Genomic DNA, 9695 nt, shown 5'->3' with positions numbered 1-9695 from the left:
GAAGACAGGCTGAGTGAAGAACAGAAGAAGAAGTTTGAAGAGCTGACAGTGGCATCCAAGATTCCAAAGAAGAACATAAGAAATATTATTGAAACTGGTAAAGTCACTTTCCCTCTTCCTGTAGTAATCTGAAATGAAGCAGAGGAGAGGGAGCTTCATTCATATCTTCTATTTGCAAAATGCAAATCATTACACATTGAGCAACCACAGTGACCTTGACTTTATCTTCCCTTCTCTTTCACAGATGACTGTCCTGCTGCCTAAGGATCTTGTCTGATGAGCAGATACTTGAGGTTTGTACAATCTGACATTTTGTCCTGTTAGGTATTTTTCCTCTTATGATACGTGGCATATGTGTGAATGAGTGAAATGGTCCCTCCTTCAGGGTTAGAGATGATTATATGTGTTTATCACATGGATAAAATAACATACCTTTAGTTTTCAGAATGGGTTCTTTTATTGGGTGACAGTGGGAGAGATTTTTGTGAAGCCATGGAGAATGGAATACTATTAACATTGGTGAATTCATTACTTTGCTATAGCAAAATCTTCAACATCACTGAAGGAGATTTCTCAAAAGCTTTCAGATTTTGGAGGGAAAGGTACTAGAGAATTAACCCAGGAAGAATCTACCACTGAGTTACATCTCTACCACATCTCATTCATTATTTTCACATGGCCTCTAAGACTTAGAAGCTGGCCTTGAACTTGAGATTTTCCTGCTCTTGACACAGTTTCTGAATCCTGGGATTAGATGCATGCACCATTGCTCCTGGCACAAAAATATCATGTGTTGCACACATGCACATGCACCTTAGAGTCCCTCAAAGCAAGACGTGACCTTGAAAGAATAGACTTTCCTATGAAAGTGACCCCTGTGAAATGCATACATGAATATATAAGTTCCATGAGAAGAGTTATATGTGAGCATTCCTGCACTCCACTACCCAGGATTGGATTTTTCCTTTGCACTCTCCAATATCATGCCAATAAGTTCAGGTTGGCAATATTTTAGTTTATTTTGCTTTTGATTCCTACAGATACTAATGAGATCAGGAATGTTTGCAACATCATCTTCTCAATGTCTCAGAGATCATCTCTATGAAGATAAAATTATGCCCGCTTTTATTGAAATGGTAATTTCTACTTTTCTGTAAAGGGCCAAACTCTGTCTACGGGATTTCTTGTCAGTTCTCTTCTATATTTTTCCTGCTATTCCTGTGTTCCAAATTGATTAATAAATCTGTCCTTATATGCACAAACATGCATCTTCAGATAAGTTTATGAGAATTTCAATGCACAGAAATATCTACAGAAATATTTACTCTGATGCAATATTCAACAGTGGGTCTACAGAAGACAGGAGACTATTTTAGTTAAGGATGATTGTGCAACTGTGGAATGTATCATGAGTACATAGGAAGGGATGGGCTGCAACATCACACAGATGTGAGTATGTTCTTGTTTAGATATGAAAGGTCCCCAAAAGCTCACGTGAGACAATTTAATGAGGTTCAGAGGTGAAATTTTGAGTATGAGTGGTGTGATCTAATCAGTGGATTAATCCGCTTGAATGGACGTACTGGGTGGTGGCTGGGCATGTGGGGTGTGACTGGAGGAGGGAGTCCCTGTGCTGTGCCATGGGGTTTCTATCCTGTCTCTGGTGAGCAGAGCTCTCTATTCTTCCTGGTACCCTGAACTAAGTGGCTATATTCCTCCAGGCCCTTCTGCCATTTTGTTCTGCCACCCACTGGGCCAGAGCCATGGAGTTGGCCAACCATGAGCCCAAATCAGAATTTGAACTGAACCTATGAAACCATGGGCCTAAATAAAAATTCTCCTTCTCTAAAATTGTACTTATAATGTCTTTGTGTCAAAACAGTGAAAACTCTTACTAAAAGTGTTCTTTTATGATGTAACAGAATTTTTTTTTATCAGACATTACTTAAGAGGCCAGGCTATGTATCAAGACTGTGCTTAAAAATGACAAAAAAGGGAAAGAAAATAATAAAATGAGAGAGGCTTACAACATGCAACAAAATGTCCCTTCTAATATGAATGAGTGTTAAGAGTCTGCGTGTCCTGAAAAATGTCGGTTTTCATAATTTTGACAATATTTAAACATTTTTGTGGTTCAGTGGCGTGAATGTACTGCAGGGGTTGGGAGTGAGTTTCAGATATGTCCCCAAGAATCAGGATTAGAGATAGTTCCTCCTGGGTTATTGTGTTGATATAAATTATGAAAGAAAGATGGAGAAGATGAGAGGGAGAGGGAAAGGGAGAGGGAGAGGGAGAGGGAGAGGGAAAGGGAGAGGGAGAGAGGGAGAGAGAGAGAGAAGCAGACTCCAATAACTGAAGACGGGTCCCTGGGGATTTGGAAACCTTAGTGGAAGAATAGGGTGCTCTGATTCAGGAAACAGAGAGGAGAGCTCCAATCAACAAGGAATCTGAAACTTGAAGGGCTCAAATGGGAAGATCAACTCAGTTATTCACTTGGACTGCTTATCAGGAGAATGGGGAAAATCCAAAGGAAATTTACACTCTTAGAAAATTTGGTTGCTACAAGGCTCAGAAAATGCAGAGAAGTTCATTCTGCCCAGAGGTAAATATTATTGGTACTCAGACATCAGCTCTCATGTCTCTGGGGAGATAAATTCTGCCCTGTGATATAGCAGCATGGGGCTTTGCCATGGCAGCCAGGGCCACTACTTCGATGAGGAAGGGATTGAAGGACATGGGAATTCTAATAGATAACGTTCTATTATCAAAAAGATGCTTTGGGGACTTCATGTAGGCATCAACTAGTGCAGTTAATGACATGAAAACGTAATGGAGAGAGTCAATGTTATTTTCGTGGATCACAGGCAGTGCGAATGCATCTACTGTGGTCCTTGCATTGAGTGGGCAGGCCTGGGTCCTCCTGAGGTGCCCTCTTTGGTTGGCGGATGGCCACCATCTTGTCCTGGGATCGCTTGGTATTCTCTCTGTTATCCAGTGTCCATGCTGATCTTTGGAAATTCATATCTCCTCTTTTGACATGAACATGATCCAAATGAAGTAGTCCAAACACTAAATGCCTTTTTTTAGCTTACTTACCCACTGCGGACCCTGGTCCTGTGGGACAGATTTCAGTGTAGGAATTGTCAGACAGAGGATTCAATTCAGCCCCTACCAGTAACTTCATCTTCTCTCTGATAAACGTCTTAATGAAATTGATAGATTATCAGAGAGCTACATCATCTTATATGTCTTGGGTAAATCACTTGATCAGTAGCAGTTAACCTTTAAATGTATGGCTGGTTTCATTTGGGGGACATTATGCTACATATTTCTCACTGCTTTGAGTGGACATAGGTTTACTTCATATAATTTCATTCTTAATTTCTTTGATATGCCAGAACAAAATAAGGGGAGCTAAATCACTGAGCCACATTCCCAGCCCTTTTCATACTTTATTTTGAGATAGAATCTTACTAACTTGCTTAGAATCTCACTAATGATTGAAGGAGCTTATCTCAACCACATGAAGGCCATTTATAGCAATCCCAAGGTCAATATAGTAGTAAATGGACAAAAACTAAAAGACTTTCTATTTAATTCAGGAACAATATAAGTGTGTCCACTGCCACCATTTTATTAAATATAGTCCTTGAAACATTAGCCAAAGTGATCAAACAAGAAAAGGAAATCAAAGGATATAAAAAGCAAAAAATAGAAGGCCAACTATCTGTAATTGCTGATAATATTATCATATTCACAAAATTAAAAACTGCACCACAATAATTCTAGAGATTACAAATGAGTTTATCAAAGAATCAAGATACAAGATAAACACATATTAAACTGATAGATTTCCTACACAGGTAATTCAGGAGGCAAAGAAATTCGGAAAACCATTCCATTCACAAAAATCTAAAAAAAAAAAATTTTGGAAACCATCTAACCTAGAATTTAAAAGAGCCCTACAAGGAAATTCACAAAACATTGAAGAAAGAAATTGAAGAAAATTATAGAAGAACATTCCATGTTCTTGGATAGGCTGAATTGATATTGTAAAACTAGACATCCTACCAAGAGCAATAAACAAATGCATAGCTCCCCATGAAAATATGAATGATATTTTCACTAAACTGGAAAAAATAGTTATAAATTCATTTGTAAGAATCAGAGAACCTGAGTAGGGAAAGAAATAGTAAGCAAGACTCTCAAAGCACAAGACACCAAAATACCTGATCTGAAAAGAACACTACAGAGCTCTAGAGCAAACAGAGCATGGAAATTCCACCAATATGGGCATGAAGACCAAAAATAGAATAGAGGTCCCTGAGACAAATTTCCATGAGTATAGCTATCTGATGTTTGACATGTTGCCAAGAATATATTCTGGGGGATGAGAGATGCTTTACAAAATGGCACAGGTGAACTGGATAGCTATTGGTAGACAAACAAAATAGGACCTGCATTCTTCACCCTGCACAAAACCTGTATCAAAATTTTTCAAATACGTAGGAATTGAACAAAAGACTTAAAAACTTTCAGAAGAAATCCCAGGTCATAAAAAAAAGGACCAGTGTATTTTAGCTGTTGACAGGATCCTCACAATTGCCCTTGGTGAAGATTCTATAGTAAGTGTCCTAATACTTTCAGAGTTTTTGGCTGTGGTTGATCTAATGTGGTTCTTGACCCAGAGATAATTCCACTGGATCACTTTTAAAAAGCATGGATCTAAATAAAACAAAACAAAACAAAATATCATACATTGGCAAGAGGCTAGCATTTGTATGATTATTATCATTTTTTTGTAATATCTTCTTAAATTTACACTTGGAATTTTTGAGAGATGCCTTGTTACCTTGCATTTGAGGTAGAGATACATAATATAATTTGATTAGGCCACAGGGTACCATCTTTGATTTTAGAAGTATCTGTGACCATTCAACTAAAATGTTAGAGAAGTGATACAGGATCTTGAACAGATGTTTGGTTCTTTATCTTCCCTTCAGCCATGGGGATCAAAGAGGAAATAAACATTACTATCCTTGGAATCATTGACAGGCTTTGTTGAAGAGCTATACATAAATGTCAATTATTTGGCCAAACTAAAGCTTTTCCTATATCCATAGAATTATGTAAAGAACAGGAGTTCTTAGAGAGCTCATCCCTGCTAACCAGGAAACAGTGAGCAGACAGAAGATCTCAGGATGAAAACAATGGATTCATTGCCTGTCATGTCAAGTCACCAATGTGATATACAGGGGCATCCAACTCGTTCTGTCCAGTACCCACCTCCCCTGAGCTTATGCAGTGAGGAAGACAGATCTCATCAAGATGAAGATATTTTTTCTGGATCTCAGATTAAGCTTATCTGTGCTTCATCCCAGATTGACCCAGCAGAGGTACCTGGATGGCCTGTCTCAGGGTGATCTCTCTCTCTGTGTGTCTCTCTCCTTCTTTGTCTCTCTTCCCACATTTCTCAATATATGTTACATGAGATTTTATGAGCATCTCAGTCCACACACATCTATATCCATGATATTAACCTTCCCTGTTCATGTAATCCATCTCTTTCTATGACTATCACATTCCTCTTTAAGTAAATAAATGTAAAAAAACTTAATCTGCCAAAGTACTATCTATTACTTACCATATATTTGCTGATGTCTTTTAGTTCTTTCAAAGCCTCTCAATTCAATTCAAGACTTTATCTGATACAATTCTACCTTGTGGAGAGCCGGGCTTGCATGGTGACCTCATTGTTGGGAGTCGCCCCAGCTCCAAAGATTAACTTCCCCAATCCCCAAGAAGAGCTGTTCAATGGTGAGCCCTGCTGGCTCACATGACCCTGCCGTCCAATGTTGAGCCCTGTTGGCTCACCTGATCCTTGCCCACCAATCAGACTAACCCTGCTGGCTCACCTGATCCTTACCGTCCAAGCAAAAAGCACCCCGTGACAACTGTCAACCACACCTGGCTCTATAAATATGCAGAGCTCTTCCTCAATAAATGGGCATTTTCTCCCATGGCAAGCCTTGATGGTTCTTTCATTCGTGATTAGATTTAACTTTTCTTCTGAGCTAAACCAGCTGCAATGGTTATAATAAGTGTGGACGAGAGAAGAACAAGAGGAGCCAGTAGCCATTCCCAGGGGATCTTTCCTTTGCAGGTTACCTGGGACTAGCACACCATTCTCGTGGGAGCTGATGACTTAGAGAAGATTAGTGAATATGGAGAGATGAGGTTCCATTTCCATCACTTAGATTGTAGTGATGGAGGCAACAAGATCGACTTCCTCTTGTACTCCAAGTAAGTGACAATCGCCCCAATGTAATAGAACAATGGGGATCACCTCTGACACAACAGACATCACTTCTGCACTCAATTCTGGGTTTGTGTCTGTGTCCCTGCTTGGAAAGAACTATGTCCTGAATTCCCAGAAGATGGAGAGAGAGGACAGAATATGAGGAATTTATATTTCAGAATTAACTGGAGCAGCAGCATTTATATGAGGGTTGGGGCTCTGATAATTGAGACAGGAAAAAATAAAAGTGTGTATATTAATGTCATGTGCATATATATAGATTGATTAGGTGGAATATTATATGTTGGTAATATTAAGGGTTTAACATTGTTTACATAATATTATGGGCATCTATTATGTATGTATGCATATGCATAGAAATATTATATACGTATTATATACATCTATTATGCATGCATGAATAGATATACAAATATTATTCACCTATATTATATGCATGCTTAGTCATGTGCATATATTTTCTTGTCATCCTGAAATGGGAGTCTCCTTGCAAACCCTCCACTGGCTACATGGTCAGACCTGCAGAACTTTTTGGCTGTCCTAATGGCAATGAGAGCTCAGGTTATGTGGTGGGTTCAGGGCAGTGATTACACAGCTGGACAATGTCCTGGAGTCTTCAACACAACCTGAACTGTTGAGAGCCACAGCCAAAGGGGCCCCAGCAAACTTCCAGTTGCCGGCTGATGATCCAGCTGCCAGCTGATGATCCAGCTGCCAGCAAACTTCCAGCTGCCGGCTGATGATTGGCTCACTGCGGCCGCAGCAACATCTAGCTGATTGGCTCCTCTGCGGTGATGTTCATTGGGCTGTTTCCCTGCCCATCAGACTGCCAGCTGATGATTTGTTTACAGCGGCCCCAGCAACATCTAGCTGATTGGCTCCTCCACGGAGCTGCTCATTGGGGGAATTCTTTGGCTCTGCCCACGCAACCCAGCCAATCGGCCTCAAGAGAACGAGAATTGTGGGAGGTTGAGAGGCTGGTGTGGGGGGGAGAGGCTTGTGGAAGCCGGTGGTGGCAGTTGGGCTCTGAGGGTTTTTTCCCTGAGGAGCTGTTTTGTTTGGTGTTTGTAGTTCTAAAAATAAAGTTAGTTTCTTTTGACAAGTGGCTCTTGAATTGTGCCCAGCCAGACTGCGGCATTAACCATGCCATCCAGAGCTGGTAATTGCCATGGTTGAGAAATCCTGCCATAGATAACCCAGAAATGTCCCAGATCATGGAGACGTGAAATGCATGGAAGAGTGAAATCATTAATTGATTTTCCCATCTCATTTACCTTCTCATTCATTCCCTTAAGCAAGTGAAATATAAATATTTTTGCAAGAATAGATGAGTAAGATGGGCTTCTCTTGGTCCGTTTTCAAGGTCCAATGGGGAGTTTCAGAAGTTCTTAGTAAGATCTTCCAAAGGCCCTCATGATATTTACAAAGCTGAGTGTGAGTATTTGCTCTAAGATGGACTGCATGACCAAATCCTTGAGGGGTGTTCAGATTTATGTCCTTGGTGGGCACACACATCGGGGGGTCTGGACACAATTAGCAAACTTCTCCTTGCTCATGCAACCTTGGAAATGCTGGTGAACTGGTGTGCATTGAAGTCACCAGAGAGAGTTAGAATAAAGTCCATATTATCTCAGGTTCCCAAGTGGGATGTTGGTACTAATGATGAGTCAGAAGGGTTCCCTGTTCATAGAGCTCATGGGGGTCTCTGCGTGGAGAGCTGTTTAAAATGACCTTAAGTTACAACATATTTTTTTTCAAAATTAGCCTTCTTCTCTACCAGATATGATCATACCTGCTTTTAATTGAACAAACTATCTGAATATTAAAAGATGTGGAATAGACTCAGTATTAAGGATTTATGCTCTGACAGTCTGAAATCCCAAATGTAAGAATGAGAATAGTGAAAATAACAGCAAAATATTTATAGTAAATTCAACCTAATTTGAATTTCAGCTAAAAGCAACCGCCTAAAATAATGCAGACTTCTGTATTTAGGCTTGAAATTAACCAATTTTGAAAAATACTTCCTACCATGATTCTACAGATCCTGCGACCAGCATCTTGGCTCTCAGGAATCCACTTGACATCCCTGAATGACTAGGTGATTTAAAGAACAGGGACCCTTTACCATGTTCAGATGGGAACATAAAATTGTTGGTCTCTCTCTGCAGCGTCTGTGCCTGATTGCAACATAGGATGTGGAACGTTAGAGATTATTCTGGACCAAAGTGTTCAGAATAGTGTTCCAGCAAGTCACACCAAAGAATTTTTTAAGAAAGGTGATAATTTAGAGTTTTGAAGTGTTTCTTTTTCTATCACAGACAAAGAGCAAAATTTCTTCAAAAGCGAGTTCTTGTCTGATAGTGTCATAGTATTTTATAATATAAATGTGGGTGGAGAAGGCAAGGTTACCCATATGACTGTGTTTGCTGGTAAGTATAAGTGACATTTATCATCTGAAACACAGCATAGTGATTTCTTTTCCTTTTTTTGTATATCTGGGATTTGAACCCAGGGCCTTGGGAGGCAAGCAGTCTACCAACTGAGCTATTGCCCCAGCCCCTATAATAAATTTTTTTCTGTATTATAAGTTCAGGAGAGAAGTATGAGCACATATGTTCTTTTTAGAACTAAAGCTAAAATAAAGAAATAAAGATTGTAAAAAATATCTAGCACTAGTAATAGTACAGAAATGTATTCCCACTTTAGGGTCCATTGAATGAGGTGTACTGAGACATTGCCTTCCAAGAAATAGAGACACATTTCATATGATGCCCTACTGAAAGGCACTTCTAAAACGTTCAAACCCTTAAAATGAATGAAGAGATTTATTCTCTCTCTCTCTCTCTCTCTCTCTCTCTCTCTCTCTCTCTCTCTCTCTCTCTCTCTCCCTCTCTTTTACTTTGTTTTTTGCATTAGCAGAGATGAGTATGCTAATGTGCTAGTTGGAAAGCTCAGATTTACACCACAATTCTTGTGCTATTGGATATTGGATGAATGATCCAGAATCCTGGGTCATAGACTCTAGAATGTAGACAGAGTTGATAGGAGAAGGCAGAGTATAGAATAATTTCCAAAGCTAACCCCCTGATAATACAAAAACATTACGCAATATTGAGTTCACACAATAAAGAATCTTGAATATCCTCAGTAGTCCTAAGAATTACAGGGTGATATGATTTCCATAAGTGGAATTTACCCACGTTCCCATGTCACTCATAAGTGACTGGAAGTAGTATTAGTCAGAGCATGGAGATGGTGGGATCAACTGGTCTACCTCGGACCCAGAGGATGCTTTCTATCAGAAACCTGTTCCACATTATCCCACAAGCAAAACAGCTCAGGAAGACAATTTGAGTGAAGATGTGCAAAAGAA

The 9695-nt window shown here is 39.6% G+C and overlaps 1 long non-coding RNA gene across 1 annotated transcript; it reads left to right on the top strand.

The window, feature by feature from the left end:
* Positions 1 to 1262, top strand: LOC144371817 (uncharacterized). The gene is made up of 3 exons (XR_013431936.1): positions 1 to 97; positions 245 to 293; positions 1041 to 1262. It is a non-coding gene; the product is annotated as an uncharacterized LOC144371817 (long non-coding RNA).
* Positions 1263 to 9695: the final 8433 nt, after the last annotated feature.

This window comes from Ictidomys tridecemlineatus, chromosome Y (assembly GCF_052094955.1).
Source record: "Ictidomys tridecemlineatus isolate mIctTri1 chromosome Y, mIctTri1.hap1, whole genome shotgun sequence".
NCBI classification, from domain to species: Eukaryota; Metazoa; Chordata; class Mammalia; order Rodentia; family Sciuridae; genus Ictidomys; species Ictidomys tridecemlineatus.
Note: the sequence above shows the minus strand (reverse complement) of the source record. Positions and strands in the feature narration are given on the sequence as shown.